The sequence below is a fragment of the Phaseolus vulgaris genome, chromosome 5 (genome assembly GCF_000499845.2).
Source record: "Phaseolus vulgaris cultivar G19833 chromosome 5, P. vulgaris v2.0, whole genome shotgun sequence".
Classification (NCBI taxonomy): domain Eukaryota; kingdom Viridiplantae; phylum Streptophyta; class Magnoliopsida; order Fabales; family Fabaceae; genus Phaseolus; species Phaseolus vulgaris.
Window position 1 is genome coordinate 21,321,437 of NC_023755.2, and position 20,852 is coordinate 21,342,288.

Sequence of the window (20,852 nt, forward strand, 5' to 3'; positions counted from 1 at the left end):
GTCAAATTCCATGCACATAAGCACCAAGGGAGAAATTAAATTCCAGCACCCAAAAAGAGAGGTCAAGGAACAAAAGCAAGAAACAAATTTAATTGAAAGAAAACAGTACCACCAAAAGGATTTATAATATGACAACTTAGAAAGAGATTCAAGAAATTAAAGCAAACAATTAAAGGTACTCAATAAAAGTTTGCACACAAAAGAATTCCTAAAGAAAAGCACTAGATTAGATGACCAAATAAAAAAAAACAGCACCACTGGAAAATGTTGTGGGCCAGAAAACGTGTTTGTTCCCCGATTTATGCTGATCTGTATTTTTGGAATTTGGCTCTGAAATTTGTTATGCAAGATATTCAGGATCTTATCTAAAATCTGGCTTTGGATTCACTCAAAACGGATGCACCATTTTTTTTTAATAAATTTTGCAAAATTGGTGTTCGGTTAGGCCAGCTGGAGCGCTCAAGATTTGCACTCTGATTTTGTAAGATTTATCATTTTTTTCTGTTGCTTCTTTTGACCTAATTCTTTTTTTGTCTTTTCTATAACACTTTAAAATTGCATTTTCCAGAAAATCAGAATTTTCCTATGGGTGGAAATATTTTTCTGGGTTAAAACAGCCAAAACAGAGAAGGTGTAAACAGGGGAATCTGAAAACTGGAAACAAAAACAGCAAGATACCAAAGTTTAGACACAATGGAAATTTGGGAAATAGAATTGTGTATGATCTAAACACAATATGAACTCAAACTAAAAATTAAAAAGGCACCAAAGGAGCAAAGAACAGCAGATTCAAACAATTTAAAGAGACCCAAAAGCAAGAAACAATCAAGCCAATAATAGGACTACTAAGAATTGTTGACAAATATGGATTCACATGACTTGACACAACATTTATAGATTCAGAAAATAAAGACTCAAAGCATAAAATGAAGCAAAATTAAGAAAGCAATAAGGACTCAAATTCCTAAAAGAAAACAGCCACTCAATGGTGTAAGGAATCCTATCACAAGCTGCACAGAATTTGTTCAAGATCAATTGAACAATTGTGCTTCGGTTGGATCTTCCATAAGCACACCAAGAACAATTTAAAAAGTAAAAAACAGCAAGACAAGTATGGAATTTAAATGACAATATGAAATAAAGAAGAACTGAAAATTTAAAAGACCAAGCTACTCATCTTGAAGAACCAAAAGCTCATGATACCAAATGATGGCATTTTCATGAAGTTCTTCTTGAATCAATGTAGAGTATGGGGCGGAAGCAATGTATGAGAGTGAGCAAGACCCTCCTAGGAGTTGTGTTGGCCTTGTAGGTGCATGATGAGTATGGTGTTTGAGTGGTTCGGCCAGCTCAAGGGAGAAGGTGAAAGGATTGAAGTTTAGAGCCTAGATTTCTAGGAGAAGTAAAGCTTGTGCACAAAAATGGCAGCATAACCTTACTCAATTAAACTTGAAAAAATACAATGAGATAGCCTTCCTATTTATAGGCTATCTTGGACGTAAATGTTAAGCTGAATTCTAAGGAAAAGAAAACCAAAATTAAATCTAAATTCTAAGCCATGTGCCATGTGCAATGACCGGCCACACAACCCTAGATTCTAGAATGTTTCCATCAAAAGTGCTTTCTACACTATCCTATCTACTAAGTACCCCTAATGGGCCTTTATGTAACAATTACAAAGGTCTTCTCTTCCCAAAACCGTAGCTTTGACCCATGTGTATGTGAAGCTAGACGGTCTAGAAGGAATCCTCATCATGGCCTAGACGCTCCTTATGTAGCCGCTCCTCATCATGGCCTAGACGCTCCTCTTCATGGGCTAGACGCTCCTTTTTGAGTCTAGACGCTCCTCATCATAGGCTAGACCGTCTAGTCTTGGAGGCTTGGCTTTCATCGTGTGGTGAGCTTGGGCCCTCCTCCATCAACTTTGCTCAAGGTTTTTCACCTCTATTTGAAAGGCGACATTCCGTGACCACACGCTATTAAGTTCAACCTTGACTCGGCAGGAATATTCTTCTAAGGCACCCATGCCCTCCAAGGTCACCTTTAGAGAGCTTATAAATCAGCCAACTTTTCCTTTAGCTTCTCAGTAGCGGCAACCGAGTTCGTTTGGACTTCGATCCTGATCGCTTGGGATATCACTAAAGATCGGCTCATCATCTCCAAGACGATCAATACCATGTCCTCAACCAGAGTCGAGACAATAGTCTCTTCTTCAGCAGGGGTAAGTGCAACCTACCCACCTCGAGCGATCTAGAATTGTTCCCCAGTAAGGACGACGATCCCGAGCATACACCCAGTGAGGACTGAGGGTTTGATCGGCGAGGAGATTTCTCGGGTCTTCCCCTTTTCTTTTGCTTCCACAATCGTTCATCGTCGTGGATGGAGGCACCAAATCTATGATGGGGTGGATGAACCCCCACCAACTAGCCTTTTTGTCTCCCGACCTATCAACGTAAATGTTTTATCATGTTAACCCCCTCAAGATCAGTTTGAGCCATTATGCTTACAAACAAAAATGAAATTAAGTATGGTTAATAAACTTAGGAAAGTATAAAAGCAATTTAAATTCCACATACCAGAAAAATTCACACAACGGTAGGACAATTGGTACACATAAAAAACTACAAAGATTTTAAAATATCTACTTTTGAAATTTTTATAGAACAAAGTAAAGAGGACAAAAAGAATGCTACCCGGGCGACTCGACAATGAAAGCCAACCCATCCCATCCAAACAAGAGTTGTAATAAAAAGAAAAAGATTGATGAGACGACCTCAATCAGCATAAATCACAAATGAGTCTAAAAGCTTGAAAAGCCGCCCAAGAGTTAGGATGGAGTTGGGTCAGGGCTACGTTGGGAATCCTAAGGACTCCGATCGTGAACTCGTCAAAAGAAAAGGTTATATGTAGGTATGTAAAAAGACACGTATAAACATAAAAGAAGTCTTGGGGACCATTTTCTCGACTGTGACAAACACGCTCTGAAAAACTACAACTATCGACTGCAATCACTTGGAGGGGAGTCAGGTTTTAACATGAACACCTTATAGATGAACTTATCTATAACAGATGAACTCATCTATAACAAATGAACCTCGAAAATGGGTGATCTACTCGGTCACACAAGGGTCAACCCACTTGTATTAAGGATAACGAGGCAATTGGTTAGAAAGGTCGAACGCCCGACTGGAACCAACAACATCTGTCCTAACCTCACTAGGGTTGATATTGGTTCTTTTTTATGATTTAAAACAATCCATGCATGCAAAACATGTGTTTGAAAAAGATAAATTTAACACTTATCAAAATATAAAAAAAATACTAATTATATATTCAATTAATTTTTGAAATATTTAAATCATATGTATTTCATGGAAATAATGGAATTTTATAAAATTGAGGTTATACATTTAGAATAATGTATAGACGATTTAATTTATGTATTAAGCTGACTTCAAAGGCAAGTGGTGACTCCTTCTATTTCTGGTGGATTATGTGCCTCTTCTTACTGTTGGAAAGTGGCTCCGTCGAAACAGAGGGGGCCCTACCTGTTGATTGCACTTCGATGATCAAGTCGGTACATGGCTAAGAAAGAATGAGTAAATAAGATAGTAGTTTCAGTCTTAGAAACGACGTACCTTTACCAGGGATCTCAACTCCCTTTTATAGACTGTTTTTAGGTTAACTCACTGTCACAACCCCTCTCTCACTAGAGCCTTATCTTTATTGAAATTTGGTTTACTAGGAGGACATTCTGTTACGTTGTTGTGCAATCTTAGCCCAACAACCACACAAAATTTTTCTCTTTAGAGTGCACAATCTTAACAGTATGGTCGCCAGGGTACCAACTCATGTACCAGCGCTGCGGGGTCCATCTGTTCTGTAGGTGCCCTAATCCTTTACGTATCATGATGGCAGAGGCCCAAGCCCAAGCCCAAATACAAGTTCAAGCTTCAGCTCAAGCCCAACAAATAGAAGATCTGGGCCAACTAAGCATCATTGAATGTCTCTTTTTGTAATTACTTTTGAGTAGTTTTTAATAGAACATAAAGGGAGGTGTAGATATAGATATAAGAGGTGCAAAGATAAGTCACACCTTCCATGTGACACAAAAAAAAGGTGTAGATGTAGATTTAGGAGGTGCCAAAGAAAGAAACCAAGTCACACTTCCCTTGTGATGGAAAAGTGCCTTCATGCTTGGAGGATTGTTGGCGATCTTTGCAGAAGCTTAATGGAAGTCTACGGACAAGGCCCTCCTAGGAGGTGTGGTGGCCTTGGAGGTGCATGCTAGGTATGAAATAAGAGTGGTGAGGCCATCTCTCTTTGGTAGGGTGAGAATTGGAGATCAATAGTCTAACCTTGGGAGGTTTTTGACAAGTAGTGATATTGGCTCAAATTTGGCAGCAATTCACTATTATATTAATCTTGTGAAAACATGAGCCAAACCACTCCTTATATAGCAAGTGAGGGCCGATTAACATCAAAGTAAAAAGGAGGGAAATTCAAACTACACTACTTTGAAGTTGGCGCCTAAATGGAAGCACATGGAAGGCATGTTCAAGGATCTAGAATGTGCACTCCTAATGGGCTTGCTTTAGACCGGCCTAGGTTTAATTAGAAGTTTAGGAAACCCTAATTTAAACCTAGGTTAGTATTTAGGTACCAATCTTCTTTTTAACAAAAAATACAAATGAAATTTCCTATGCTAATTTTGACAAGAATTTAAATGCTACTCTACACTAGAGTCTATGGCGTCTTGAACGTGTATAAGAAGGTTTCTCTGCCATCAGTAGCAGTATTTCAGTCTTCTTGAAGTTTCTTAGCCATAGCTCTAGTGGTTGGCCCAATTCTACACTTTGGTGGGCTTGCATTTGAGTTGGTGCTTTTGCCTCTTCCATCATCCCCTCCCTCTTGAAAAGGATTTGTCCTCAAATCCAATGCTTCTGTTTCTTCATTATTGCCTACAAAAGGAGACGAATCAATGACATTAAAAGTATCATGCATTCCATATTCTGCATGTAAATCAAGTTTACATGCATTGTTATTGATTTTCTTGAGGACTTGGAAAGGTCCATCACCTCGGGGACTAAGTTTAGACTTTCTCTTACTTGGAAATCTATCCTTCCTAAGATGAAGCCAAACTAGGTCTCCTTCCTCAAAAATGATTTCTCTCTTCCCCTTACTGTTATGTTTTATATATTTCTCAGTTTGTTGTTGTATTTGTTCTTTAACCCTCTCATGCATTTTCTTAACAAATTCAGCTTTTGTAGCTCCTTCCTTATGCACAAAAGTTTGTGGATTAGGAAGGGGTAACAAATCTAAAGGAGTAAGAGGATTAAATCCATATACAACTTCAAATGGAGAAATATTAGTAGTCTTGTGAACTACTCTATTGTATGCAAACTCAATATGGGGAAGGTACTAATTCCAAGACTTGTGGCTACCCTTCATGACCGCCCTAAGCATACTAGAAAGAGATCTATTAACTACTTCTGTTTGTCCATCTGTTTGAGGATGACAAGATGTTGAAAATTGAAGTTTAGTTTCAAGTTTCTCCCAAAGGGTTTTCCAAAAATGACTTATGAACTTTGGATCTCTATCCGATACTATGCTTCTAGGTAACCCATGAAGTCTTACCACTTCTCTAAAGAAGATTTTGGAAACATTTTGAGCATCATCCACCTTGTGGCATGGAATAAAATGTGCCATTTTGCTAAAACGATCCACAACCACAAAAATGGAGTCAAAACCTCTTGTAGTCCTAGGGAGTCCTAGAATAAAATCCATGTTAATGTCTTCCCATGGAGCACTTGCAATAGGTAAATGAGTATAGAGTCCATGAGGCATTGTTTTAGATTTAGCTTTTAAAAGATCAAGAGTCTTATCAACTCCAAAGTGGCCCATGAGACCTCTTTCATGAGATTCCTTTACAAGAAGTTTTCTATGTGGTCCTTGGGGTATGCAAAGTTTTCCTTCTTTAAAAAGATACCCCTCAGACACATAAAATCCTCCTTGTGCTCTATGTTCACACTTAGCAAAGATGGATACAAAATCATGATCTTCTTTGTAAAGTTCACTTATGTTGTCAAATCCAAGAATTTGGGCTCCAAGTCTTGAAAAGAGCACATGTCTCCTTGAGAGAGCATCGACCACTATATTTGTACTACCCTTCTTGTATTTGATGACATAAGGAAATTGTTCAAGAAATTCCATCCATTTTGCATGGCGTTTGTTCAACTTATGTTGACCCTTCAAGTATTTTAAAGACTCATGGTCACTATGAATGACAAATTCTTTAGAAACTAAATAGTGCTCCCAAGTCTTTAAGGCTCTCACAAGTGCATAGAGTTTTTTCTCTTCGTGAAGGCCTTTGCCATCTTGTGCAACCGTTTCGGCCACACGCCCTCAGTGGACGTCTTCTTGTACTTCTTCGAGGCGAAGAATCCTGGCAAGAGACTGTGGTTCAGTTTTAATGGAGTGGCGGGGAGAGTTCTCCTAACTCTCTTCCAGTAGTCCTACAAAGGCTTCAAGAAGAATTTCTTTAAGGTATGCTGTAGCGCGCACGACCCCGCCCTGCTAGATGGGTTCCCACTCTATTGGGTAGAGAAACCTGGGCTTAAAAAGCCAAGGAGTCTGGAGGACCTTACCCCGCGCGATCGGGAAACCTGCGAGTTCTTCTCCAAGCTAGTGGCAGTGTTTGACACCGCTGAACTAATCAAATTCGAGTACTACCTTGGGTCCCTCAAGAAGTGCATTGGTACCCCCCATTTCCTTTGCTTTCGCTTATCCTGTGTGTACTTATCTTTGCTTGTGTGCTTACTGATTCAATACTGTGTTTCTTGTGCAAATATGGTGCTTAACGAAGAGAAGAGGAGAAAATTGGTCGAGTTGACCTCCAAACACAAGGCTACTCTTGCCAAGGTTGGTACTTCAACTCCCGCAGGCACCCCTCTTGCTGCTACCTCTGCTCCGGTCTCTCCTGAACCAACCCCCATCGACCAGAGGCAGAAAGGTGTGCCGGAAGTTATTGCCTCCGAAGACAAGGATACCTGCACATGCCCTGTCTTTCGAAGGAAACGAGCCGCCGATGTCGTGGCTCCATCACACTCGGCTTCAGATGGCCACGCTCCCTCCTTTAAGGAGAACCCTCCTAATGCCTCCTCCCCCCGTGACCTCGTAGTGCTTGAAGGCGGGGGGGAGAGCACCCCTGGGGTGATCACGGCATGCCTCCTGTTGTTGATCTGCCCTCCTTCCTCTAAGAGGTTCTCCAAACCTTTCAAGGTGGAGAAGTAGATGGCAAGGGCAAAGATCCCCTGGGAGGGCCTGCGGCCAGGGGTCTTGGGGCCTTCCTCATTGCATCTAGTCGTGCCTCAACTCAAGCACAAGAACTGAGGGCTAGGGTGTTGAAGCTGAGGGAGGAATCAACCCTTCAAGCCAAGAAATTATCCCAGCGCGAGACTGCCTTGCACCAGGAGTTGGCGAATCTTTGCCAAATCGAGAAGGATATCAAGAATCTCCTATTTGAGAAATCTCAAGAGGCCCTTCTCGCTCACTCGAAGATTCTACCCCTTCGGAACAAGGTTATCGAGCTGAAGGAGAAAGCCGAAGAGACGCAGGCCGAGATGGCCAAGATGGAGGAAAGGGCCACTCAACAGGAGGTCCAACTTGGCCAACTAGAGGGGGAGTTGGCCCACAAGGTCGAACTCTTCAAGCAGACTGAAGAAGAGCTCACCAACGACGCTGATGATGCTTATGGTGTCGGGTTTGAAGATGGCATAACCCAGGTTGTCTGCGTACATCTTGAGATGGATCTCACCCCATTTGAGGTGACGAAGCAGGTCGTTGATGGGCAGCTAGTGGCCAAGGAGTAACCTTTTCTTTGTTGTAATTTACTCGCTTGATGAACAATTTGTTAAGTTGTACATACTTATCTATGAAATTTTCCTTTCTTTAATCTGCTTTCTCTTCTTGGTCGTTATCAGTCGTGTCTTGCATTAATTTTACTAACAACGCCTTTGACGCATATTCACACCTTAAGTAGCACGCTTTCTCCCACCTGCTTTACCTTCTTACGACCTTCATTGTGTTCAAGTATCGGTGATGTGCGTACAAACTCTTAGATAAGGAAAACCTTCACTTGCTCAAGAGGGAGGCATTCTTACTCAAGAATGATCAAAGGCTTTGAAGAATCCAAATCCAAGTGTTTGATGCAAGGCTGAAGTTGATGTTGTGTTTAGGATAGGATATGGGTAGTTTATTTGTGTAATCCACTCTTTGTTGAATCTAAAGCTAAAGTTTTTTTGAAATCTTTTAAGATTAAAGTATTTTTCAAAGTAAGTGAAAAACAACCTGTTGTTTTGTCGAAACAACCGATTGTTTTACTCTTAGGTGTTTTTGAAAAGATTGAAAACTGTTTTGGTTGTTTGACTTGCTGTCAAACCAAAACAATCGATTGTTTCATGATTTCAATCGATTGTTTGTTTGAAAAGCCTAACAAAATTCTGTTTTGTTAGTTGAGTGTGCTTTAAATGATTTTCAACTGAATACGCTCCTATATTAAATGCTTTGACCATTCTTTGAAAACTATAAATAGTTTGTTTATGTTTTATAACAAACAAGAAAAACAAATTTGAGTTTTTCAGTTATGAAAGATTGCTTTCAAGTTTTGAACATTCACTTTTCAACTTTGGTTTTTCTCAAAAGAGAGTGGAATAAGATTACATCTGTATTGATTTCAGTTTGTTCTCTAAACAAGTGTAATTCGTTCTGAATACTTTGTAATTTCTGGTGTTGTAAGCCAAGAAGTGTTGTGTTCTCTTGAGGTTGTCAAGATCAACATTCTTGGTGTGTGCTGTGCCAAAGGAAGTGTGTTTCTTGAAGGGTTCAAGGTCACTTCTTTGGTGGTTTTTTGTGTAATCTTTATTTGATTGCTTAGTGGATTGACTAGTGGCTTCTGGGGACTGGATGTAGCTCTTGGTTTAAGAGTGAACTAGTATAAATTGTTTGTGTATCTCTTTCTTCCCTTAACCTCATTTAAATTCAGTTGTTATTGCTTTGCTGGTATAAACAACCGATTGTTTTTCTGGTGCTTTGCTGTTTTGTGCTTTATATCTTGGCTAACTAAATTTTTGATTGAGTTTCATACAAAGAATTTTGTTCTATCTTAAAAAGTTTTCAAAAAACCCCTTAAACAATTCACCCTCCCCCCCTCTCGTTTAAGGCCATATATTCTAACATGTTTGTCTGGGGGTGTTCGATTGATGCGAACACCTGCTTTATTCCCAGCTTTATACATAGCTTGCCCAACTGCGGGCTTGCAAATCGAGTGCCATTGTCAAACACCAACCGTTTTGGGATTCCAAAGCGACATACTATGTTCTTCCACACAAAGTGTTGGATCTTGTGGGTTGTGATCTGCGCTACTGGCTCAGCCTCTATCCACTTCGTGAAGTATTCTATGGCAACCACGAGGTACTTCATCTGTCGCACTGCTAAAGGGAAAGGCCCCAGAATGTCGATTGCCCAAGTATGAAACGACCATGGGCTATAGATCGACCTAAGCTCTTCTGGAGGCGCCTTATGCCAATCAGCGTGTTGATGGCACTGTTTGCACTGCTGTGCATATCCTGTGCAATCTTCCCTCATGGTTGGCCAATAATATCCTACGTGAATGGCCTTTGATGAGAGATCTAGGCCACCGATGTGACTTCCGCATATCCCTTCATGGAGTTCTCCCATAATGCGTGTGCACTGCTCACCATTTACACATACCGGGATATGGTGAGTGAACCTATGTCTGAACAACTTTCCATCAATCAAGGTGTACTTGCTCGAAATTTTCTTTATTTTTCTAGCCTTTGTAGGCTCTAACGGGAGTACCCCATCATCCAAGTAGCGTTGATAGGGTGTCATCCAGGTTTCTCCTGCTTCAACTAGGCAAACCTACAACGACTTCTCCCCAGCAACTGGGTACATGCTTATTCTAGGCGTTTTTAACATCTCCTGAGTCAACGACCAATGACTCCTCCTCACCCGTTCCGAAGTGCTGATCTGTTGGACCTTTGCTGCATTATCTATGGCAGTTCGAGGTGTCCTCAGGGTATCCTGAATGACTGTCCTCTGTCTGCCCCCTTGCCTGAACTGGCAAGCTTCGCTAGCAAGTCGGCTCGGGCATTCTGTTCTTTGGGCACGTGTACTAGCTCGAACGCCTCAAACATCTCCCTCAAAATCTGGATGTACTTTAGGTATGCGGCCATCTGTGGATCTTTAGCCTGGTATTCTCCCGTGACCTGACCCCTGACCAACAAGGAGTCACTCTTTGCCAACAAACCTTTCGCACCCATCTCCTGATATGAGTTGATTAGGAGAAAACCCATTATATGACACTTTCAAGAATTGGATCAAGATTCTAAACTATTCAAGAACTCATAAAGAACACAAGATTTGAAATAAGAATGCAACAAGAATTAAAACTACCGATTGAAACACAACAAAGAACAAAACCCACCAATTGAAACTTAAGAATTCAATATAGAAATGGGTTTCTATGGAAACCGAAACAAGAACAGCATGTACAATGGAAAGGAATCGAACAAAGTGAAGAACAAGTGCAGCAAATGAAAGGAAACCACAAAAGGAAACAATTGAACTGATTGAAATTGAAAAAATACAACAAAACAACAAATGGGTAATTATGGAAGATGAAAGGAGATGGACTTATGTGGTCGATGATCCTTGGAATATTTCACGCCACTTGAAGGGTGGAGAAGCTTCAAGATGAGTGGATGTCGCCACTTGAGAGTCCCAAGAACCTCCCAAGATAAGACTAGGAAGAAGAGTAGAGAACAAGTCTCACACAACTCTCTCACCAATTTGGTATAGTTTCTTTACTAAAAAATTCAATTTCAACTTATGATACAAGGCACCATGCACCTCTATTTATACAAGGTGATGGAAGAGGGCCAAGCACAACCTCATATAAAAAGACAAGAGCCAAGACACGAGCATCCAAAGCCAAACCAAGAGCGTCTAGGCCAAAGGGAGGAGCGTCTAGGCCAAAGGAAGGAGCGTCTAGCACAAGGTGGAGAGCGTCTAAAGGGAGAGCGTCTAGAAGGAAGGGGAGAGCATCTAGGACCTATTACTAGGTCCATGACCAAGCTACGGATGGGAGACTTGGGCCAAGCTATGGATGGGAGAGAAAGCAACTTGTATATGCTACATGAAGGTCCATTAAGGATAGCTTAGTATTAGTTGTGGTGTAAATAGCATAAACTTGATTCCATGAGACTTGACCTAGATTTGCTAAAGATTTGGTCACATTCTAGAAGGATTCTCCACATGGACGACCATGTGCTCCATGTGATGTAAATTTGCATTTCATTTTGATTAGCATTAGGATTGCATTATGGTCCTCCTTCTAGGCACTCCAACCCTCACTACTCCTCATGCACCTTCAAGGCACCCATACTTCCTAGGAAGGCCTTGTTCCACTCTCCTCCACTAAGCTTCTGCAACCATCATCATCAAAATCAAAGAAGAGCTCATAGGAATGCCATCACAAGGCAAGGGAGTTGGAAGAGTCACTCTTCTAGTTCCTTCTCTAAAGTAGCGCCTAAGAGAGAAAGGAGTTGGAAGAGTCATTCTTCTAGTTCCTACTCTAAAGTAGCGCCTAAGAGCCTTACATGAGAGGTGTCTTTTGGTTTTCCTCTTTTGGCATCTTCCTAAAGCTACTTCTATATTATTTACAAATTTATAAAGGGTAATTTCAAAAAGAGAAAGCATTTGATGCTCTTTACCAAAACTTTAGCCTTGCTCCTTGAAATCTTTTGAGGCATGAAGGATTTTGAGCTAGTTTGTTGTACCGACCAGTCATCGGACCTCGAGGAGTGGAAGTAATGGGGAGCCACGTAAGTTGGGTCCCACAAGCGGTATAAGCTAGTGTGTCGATCAGTCGTCAGACGTCGACTACTAGAGAGTATTGACTAATCCTCAAACGTCGACCACAAAGGAAGGTCGAAGAGTCATCGGGCATACAGGAGGGTCGATGACTCCTTGAGCATTGACACAGCAAATGGGGCTGCGAGAGGTGGGTCCCATAAGAACATATCAGTTATCAGTAAAGCACCCATAGATAAGGGGAAGCTTTAGGTCACAAAGAGTTTATGTGTGTGGTGTGAATAGCGCATTCAGGCGCAACACAAGTAAAGAACCACTAGGGGCGCTAAGGCCCATTAGGGTTATGGTTTCCAGGGGTAGGTTGCATGCATGGCATGTGAATACTTAGGGCGCCCAAAGAACAGGGGCCCCGGAGGGTTGGTACATGAGTTGGTACCTTGGTGGTCATTCTGTTAGTCGTTGCACTCCAGTTAAGGGCAGTCCTACGTGCTAGATTACGCTAAGACTGTGAAATAGTTGTGCGAGGACGTTACCCCAGCAACCCTAGTTACCACGTATATAAAGGGTGTTGAAAACCCTAAAAAGGTACGCAGTTTCTAAGTTTAGAATTTTATACACACATACTGTTTTCTCTGCCCCAGTATGGACTTGAGCGTCAGAGTGCAAACTGCAGCCAGGGCGCCCCCTTTGTCTTTTCAGGTACAGAGTGTTCGATCCAAGAAAGCGCGAATCCAGGAAGATACAAGCGAGCGTAAGATTGTCATTAGAGTCAACCAGCGAGAACATTTGTCCTTGAGGTTCTTGGGCTTGGGCCTCATCCTTTTATAAGACTAACAAGAAGAACTTTAAATGCTTTGGGCCTTGTCCATTTCTTTTATTGATGAAGTCTTTATTCGCTTGTTGAGATGACCCTTCAAGTGTAGCATCCTTGGTCATCTTTATGTATTTTTGGATCACATCATCTCCTTAGCCAACAACATTCCAGCGATCAGGGCCTTGTACTCTGCCTGGTTGTTACTGGCTTTGAAAGCGAACCGCAGGGCCTGCTCAATCAATAGCCCATTTAGCCCTTCCAAGATGATGCCAACCCTCTACCCTGTTGGTTGGAGGAACCGTCTATAGAGAGTACCCATCTGAAACCTGCTCCTTCTTGGTGTGTGGCCGCCAAAGATAGTTCTACCACGAAGTCAGCATAAACCTGACCTTTAATAGGCCCTCTGAGCTCATACTGCACGTCGAACTCTGATAGCTCTACTGCCCAACGCACCATCCTTCCTGCAACATCCAGCTTCTGTAAGACCTTGCGAATGGGAAGGTTTGTCATCACTATCACGATAAAGCTCTGGAAGTAGTGGCGAAGTCTTCGCGCTGAGAACACTACCACCAGGGTTGCTTTCTCTATGGCCTGGTATCTTACCTCAGGCCCCTTCAATACTTTGCTAACAAAGTAGATTGGCTTCTTCACCTGGTCTTGCTCTTTCACCAGGACCGAACTGATCGCCCGCTCTGTAACTGCGAAGTACAGACGAAGTGGAGTACCTAGTTGTGGCTTGCACAACACTGGTGGACTGGCCAGGTATTCCTTCAGTTTGAGGAACGCCTCTTTGCACTACCTGGTCCATACGAACCTGTTATTCCTCTTCAGACATTGGAAATAGGGATGCCCCTAATCTCCCCCCGCTGACACAAATCTGGACTAAGCGACCATGCGCCCTGTCAACTGCTGCACCTCTTTTACTGAGATCGGGCTCCTCATTGCTATGATCACAACGCACTTCTCAGGATTCGCCTCTATCCCACGCTCGGTGAGTAGGAACCCTAAGAACTTGCCTGCTTCTACCCCGAACACACACTTCTCGGGGTTCAACTTCAACCTGTACTTAGCTATTGTGGTGAATAGCTAAGTATTGTGGTGAATAGCTATTGTGGTGAATAGCTAAGTATTGTGGTGAATAGCTATTGTGGTGAATAGCTTCAACCTGCACCTCTTTTACTGAGATCGGGCTCCTCATTGCTATGATCGCAACGCACTTCTCAGGATTAGCCTCTATCCCACGCTCAGTGAGTAGGAGCCCTAAGAACTTGCCTGCTTCTACCCCAAACACACACTTCTCGGGGTTCAACTTCAACTTGTACTTAGCTATTGTGGTGAATAGCTCTTCTAAATCTGCTACATGTTGCTCCCTCTGCTGGGAGGTGACCACCATGTCATTCACATAGGCTTGGGCATTTCGCCCTATCATGGGCGCTAGTACTCTGTCCATCAGCCTTTGGTGAGTTGCACATGCGTTCTTAAGCCTAAAGGGCATCACCTTATAACAATAACAAGACAGCTCTGTCATGAACGTTGTCTTGCACTCGTCCCTGGGGTGCATCCTGATCTAGTTGTAACCAGAAAAGGCATCCAGGAAGTTGAGTAGTCTGCAACCAGACGCATTGTCCACCAAAGCGTCAATGTTGGGCAGTGGGTAGGAGTCCTTCGGACAGGCCTTATTGAGGTCTGTGAAGTTAACACACATTCTCCATTTTCCGCTAGCCTTCCTCTCCAACACCACGTTCGCCAGCCACTCAGGGTACTAAATTTCCATGATGTGGCCAGCGCTAAGCAGTTTCTCTGTCTCTTCTCTGACGACCTGACACCTCTCGTCATTGAACTTTTGTCTTCTCTGGCAAACAAGTCAAACCTGGGCGTCCATGGTGAGACGATCACACAGGAAGTCAGGATCTATGCCAGACATGTATGAGGCAGACCATGAAAAAGCATCTAGGTGTCGCGCTATGACTTTGGCGATCTGGTCCTATGTCTCTTGGCCTAGGGATTTGCCAAGCTTGAACTTCTTCCCACTGATCTCCCTCTCCAACACGTCTTCCGCTGGTTCGGGCCGTCTCTCCCGGACGATCTCTGCTCGGGTGACCCCTTCTTCCCTTGGAGGCTGGGTGGTGACAACGAACACTTCTCTCTTCGTCTTGAGGCTATTCTCGTAACACTTCTTAGCCTCCTTCTGGTCAGATTTGATAGTGATCATCGTCCCCTCCAGGGAAGGCAGCTTCATCTTCATGTGCCTCGTAGAGGCTATCGCTCCAATCCTGTTTAAAGCAGGCCTACCCAAGAGTATGTTATAAGCTGAGGGAGCGTTAACAACAAGGTACCTGATGTTTGCGGTGCGTGAAGTCGTGCCATCTGTGAAGGTTGTCCTCAGCTCTATGTGCCCACGCACTTCTACCTGGTCTCCAGCGAAACCATACAAGCAATCGGTATAAGGTCTCAACTGCTCTGGAGACAACTGCAACTTGTTGAAGGTCGACCAGAACACCACATCGGCCGAACTTCCCTGGTCCACGAGGACGCGATGCAACCTCCTTCCTGTTGTCACTACCGAAATCACCATCGGATCATTGTCATGTGGAACGACGTCCTAGCGGTCGGCCTTGGTAAAGACGAGGTCGACATCGGGAGTCTGATCTGCCTCCTGTACCTCTACTGCCATCACCTCTTGTGCATACTTCTTCCGCTGGGAGGCGGTGCATCCTCATCCTGAGAACCCTCTAGAGATGGTGTTGATCTCACCATGAATGGGCACCTCATGCCCCTGATCTCCTCCCGGGGCTCGGACACCTGAGCCCCCTGTGGCTCTAGGAGGTAGTCCTTTAAGAAGTCGTTCTTCACTAGTTCGTCCAATTGGTACCCCAGTGACAAGCAGTTGCGTATGGCATGGCCATAGGCTTGATGGAATTCGCACCAAGCGTTCTTGCTGGGCCCCAACTTTTTGTTAGTCTTTGGGGGCGTCCTCAGCCTTTCCGCTATGTTAGGAATAGCGATCAGCTCCTTCAACTCTACTCGAAAATTATGCCTGGGAGGCGCGTCCTCCCTTGTGTGTCCCCTTGTTTGGGGCGTCCTTGTCTCATATGGTTGCTACTTTCCAGAGCCTTTCTTCTCTATTGTCGCCTCGTGCATCCTCATGGGTTGAGGTTGACCTGCTACTCGAGGTAGGACAGGGTCGATGTTGTCGTGTTTTTCTATGACTCAATCTTCCACGACGATGTACGCCATAGCCCGACGCCTGATCTCGTAATACATCTTCGGGCAATATCTAAGCAGTGAGTCACTAAAGGGCCCTGGTAGCATTCCTTTAGTGAAGGCATGCACCGTCATGGCTGCATCCTTAGTTTAGCCTCACCACTTGGACCCTAAACCTGTTTAAGAACTCTTTCAAGGACTCTCCCTAGTACTGTTTTATGCCAAAAACATCGTAAGAGATCGAAGGGGGAGCCCTGTTGATAAGGTACTACTCTCTGAACAGCGTTGCGAATTGGTCGAAGGTAGTAATGTGTCCGTCAGGGAGACTGACAAACCATTCCAACGCTGCGCCTTCCAATGTACTCATAAACAGCTTGTAGTGCACAACATCAGATCCTCTTGTAAACACCATCTGGGTGTGGAACACTGTGAGGTGAGCCTTTGGGTCTTCCACACCTGTGAATGTGACTTTCGGGTCCATGGACGTGGCTGGTAACACAACATCCATGATCGCTTGGGAGAACGGCATGGGGCGTGCCCTAGGTGGTATGGATGGGGCACGCTCATCCACTGTGCGTTCCCCCGCTTGTTGCAAACTCATGCGCAGTTCCTCATTGGTTCTACGTAGCTCTTCGTTGTTTTCCTGTGGCGTGGCTAGGTCAACCTGAAAACGCTCTTGGTCGACCCTAGACGCCGCTACCTCCTCTTGGAGGACGCGCATAGTCTCCATGAGTTGTTGCATGGTGACGGTGTCCCCTCCTGATGGCGCGGTAGATCCTTGCCTCGTACTCCTCTTATTGCTGGTAAGCTCTTAACACGATTGTTGGTGGGACCTTGTTTTATCGAGCCCCTCGGTGGGTGCCAAATGTTCTCACCGGTTGACTCGTTTGTCGGTTGACTCGAACGACAGTCTCTGGCCTGCCTGTCTCCGCCTTTGAATCAAGCTTCTTAGGGTTGAAGAACCTTTCATCTGCAAAGACAAAGGGCGCATTGGCGACCGTTTGCACTCCGACGCTCAAGTCAGTACTGGGGCAAAGAAACAGTAAGTGTATAAAGTAGTTTCAGTCTTAGAAACAGTGTACCTTGTTAGGATTCTTACCACCCTTTATATAGGTTGTAACTAGGGTTTACTTTTGTTCTGTTACCCATATCTAGGGTTCCTTGGAGAATGTCCCTACGCCGCTATGACACAATCTTAGCATAATTTGGCACATAGGACTTTCCTTTACTGGAGTGCAACGAATAACATAATGGCCGCCAAGGTACCAACTCATGCACCAATGTTGCTAGGCCATCTATTCTATAGGTGCCCTAAGTATTCACGTGTCATGCATGCAACCTATCATTGGGAACCCTAACCCTAACGGGCCTTAGCGCCTCCAAGGGTTCTTTACTTGTGTCGCGCCATACACCCCACATGCCTAGATCCCTCGTGACTTAGGCTTTCTAGTATTTGAGTGTTTTATCTGGTAACTGATATTGTTTCTGGGGTCCACTTTACGTGACCTATCTTTACTATCTAACACCGATGTCCGATGTCTGAGGTCTTATCTGGAGTCGATGACCGAGGACTGGTTGGTACAATAATATAATTTTTTATTTAATAATTAGATAAACAAAATTCATTATTCAAATAAAATTATTATTAGTATAATATTTGATAAAAAATTATAAAAATTATCTCTATTCCTAAGTTAATGAATAATTGATTTGATAAGTGGTATACACTATATCAAACATTCTTACCCACTTTTCTTCAACATAAGGCTGGGTGGACACAACAAACCATTAATCCATGAAAGATGTTATTTAATGTTTAGAGTGAGTCACTATCCTTTTATGGTAGGAAGAAAATTAGGAAAGGAAAGGACCACAATTATTTATTCAATTAATCAACTAATTCATCTCTATCTTGTCAAAATAAATAAATTTGTTGAATATTCTTATGAAATCGATGGTTGCGATATTCAAATATAATAATGTATTTTTCCTTTAACAATTTCAAGACTCTTATGATATTTTTTCATGATATTTTATAACAATATCAACTAGTATATGCGTACTAAATCCGAGACCTTGGATCATATTTTTACAATTTATATTTATTTTCTAAATTTTTTATCAGTTAGAAAATCAAATTAAGTATATAATTTTTAAAAAAATTCAAAATCTTAAATAAGACTCGAGTTTTAAATTTAAGATTTTCACTGTACCATATCAATATACTTCAATAAAAATTCCTTACAAAACTTAAATGTTTTTAAAAAATATACATTGAAGATATTCTAACTACTTTCCAAATATATTAAAAAAATCACTTTTAATATTATTGAAAATTAATTTATGTGTAAGTTAATTTGTGAAATTTTTATTCTTATACTCATATATAAGTTAGTTTTGACTTATGCATTTTTATTTTATTTTTCTCTGCAGAAATATTTATGAATGAAGTTTGATGAATGATGTCCTTTATACAATTCAAGAAGTAATTAAAGTATTAACGTCATAACTTTTATGATATATTCTCATATATATATATATATATAATTATTATAATATATAATATTAAATGAGTTAATATTATTTAAATTTTAATTGTATCAGTTAATTTTTTGTGTAAAAAAATATAATTGAAAAGCAACCCTTAATAAACGAAATTCACTCATCAAGTGTTTAACTACTTAATTAATTTGAAATAATCTTCTTAAAAAGGATTGTTTTTTAGTTAAGGAGAAATTTAGTGTTATAATGTATTTTAAAGGGCTAATTTCTTTTAGTTTTTTTTTATGAATAGTAACGGAATAATATTAGAGTTTAAGACTTGGTGTATATTATTTAAATCTTTTGTCACTAGGGTGATTCTAATGATTTGTTAAATTATTATTGTTTACTTTGAAATTAATTAAATTACTCAATTGGCCATGTAAACATTTTTAGTCATATTTAAAAATAATCACAATATTAAATTAACTCTCTAAGCTTTTAAAAATTGACTTAATAATGATAATGTACTTATACAATGCATGTAAAAACATGTTTCTACATTTATAATAAAATTTAATTTTTGTGTTTTCTAATATTAAAATATTAATATGCGTTCATTGAATCTAATTCTCGGCTTCAAAAGTCACAACAGGACCCATAATTTTCCTTTGAACCGACACACTTCTCATAGTTCGGGTATCTTTATGAAGTGAGCCACACAGGACAAGGACTTTGGTCTTTTTTTATTTTGACTGATTCTTCCTGTACAAGTACAGTGTTGTTCATTCTTTCTTCTAGATTCTCTTATGGAAGTCTTACACACACACGCAGACATTGTTTAGGCACAATTTAGGCATAGTTCAGGCAGCGTTGTTGAGTCATTTCGAGAAGGCTTCAGAGAAGGAGATGCATTACAGAACGGTGAGTTTTCGTGTTTTTTTTTATTCTGGATATTTTTGTCCGTGTTATGAGTTCTGGATGTGTATTTTCAATTGAGTTTTGGATATTAATATCTTAATGCACCGCAAATGAGCAAATTCGGAAGTCTTTTTTATTAGGTTCGGATTTGGAAATCTGGAATGTGTTTATTGTGTGCTTTTTTTTTCTGCTCTCAATGATGTTCTATCTTTGTCCTCAATGAAGTCTCTTTCTGATATGTTGTTGAAGTGGGCACGACATCTTGGTGGTTTAACTATATAGTACTATATGACTAATAATTGAATTATATGACTAATAATTGAATCACATGATTATATTTTCTTTCTTAATTAATGTATTTGAAAGCATATAAATGTTAATATAAATATTTTAGAATGAAAAGCAATGCTCTTGTTTTATGGAAATGATTGTAACTTTTGTTTCTATCAGCCTCTTTCATTAATGTTTTAGTATTTTATTTTGTATTAGTATGACTAAGTTGAAAGTAAGTGAAGTTTTATGAAAGGTTGTTTTAGCCAAAAAAAAATTAGCTTTGAACTTGAATTCCAAATCTGTAATCACTTGATTTGGTTTAGAAGAATTGTGGTTATTGAATATTCCAATATATTTCATTCTTTTACAAAATTTAATAATTTTTTTCCTTTGTGACTTAGATGTATGCATACACTTAGCTCTTTATGATTAAACAAGTGTTTTATTTGGTCTTTAATTTGGAACTATTAGTTCCTCAAATTACCCTTAACAAGGTGTCTATTTTTTTGGAGGACCAGTTTTATTTTTTATTTGATGATATTTTATGAATAGTAAGATGGTGAGGACTAAAGGAAGAGGATCTACTAATTCGGATTGTGTACGACCAACTGCATCTGTGAGAAGAAGGCGTGGTGGTCCTAGTACTTTAGTTCCAAATGAGGACTTTGAAAATTATATTGAACAAGAGAAAGTTGAAATTGATGATGAAGGTTATCCAGGAGGGTCAGCGGATAAGTCATTACTGATTAATTATAAAGATCACGTGGCTAGACAGTTGTGGGATTGTTTGGTAAGTAATGAACCTTAATCGAGTGTCTTATAATTGAATGTCTTATGTATGTATGCATGTATTTGTTGATGTTATATATTAATTATTGTAGGATCATGGTGAACTGAAGGTCGTTTCTCATGGGAGAAAGATAAATAAGTTAGGAGCACCTCATGAGCGCATAGAGGCTGCAATAAACATGTGTGGCTTAGGTGGTTTGGTTCATGCAAATTATGAGTTTAGATCGAGGACTAGCTGGGTTAATCCACATGTATGAGCAATTAGGAGATTGTAGCTACGCAAACTAGACAACTAGCTGGTTATGCAACATTGTTGCAAGGTTTGATTTATGAGCATTTCCCATCTATAGGGATGAGACGTGTGCAATCCCAGTATTCTGAAGAAGAACCCCGATGTAGGAAGTATGAACCAGAGAAAGTTCCTTCAATTGTTGTTGTCCGATTGCAGCTACATATATTGACACCAACTTCCATT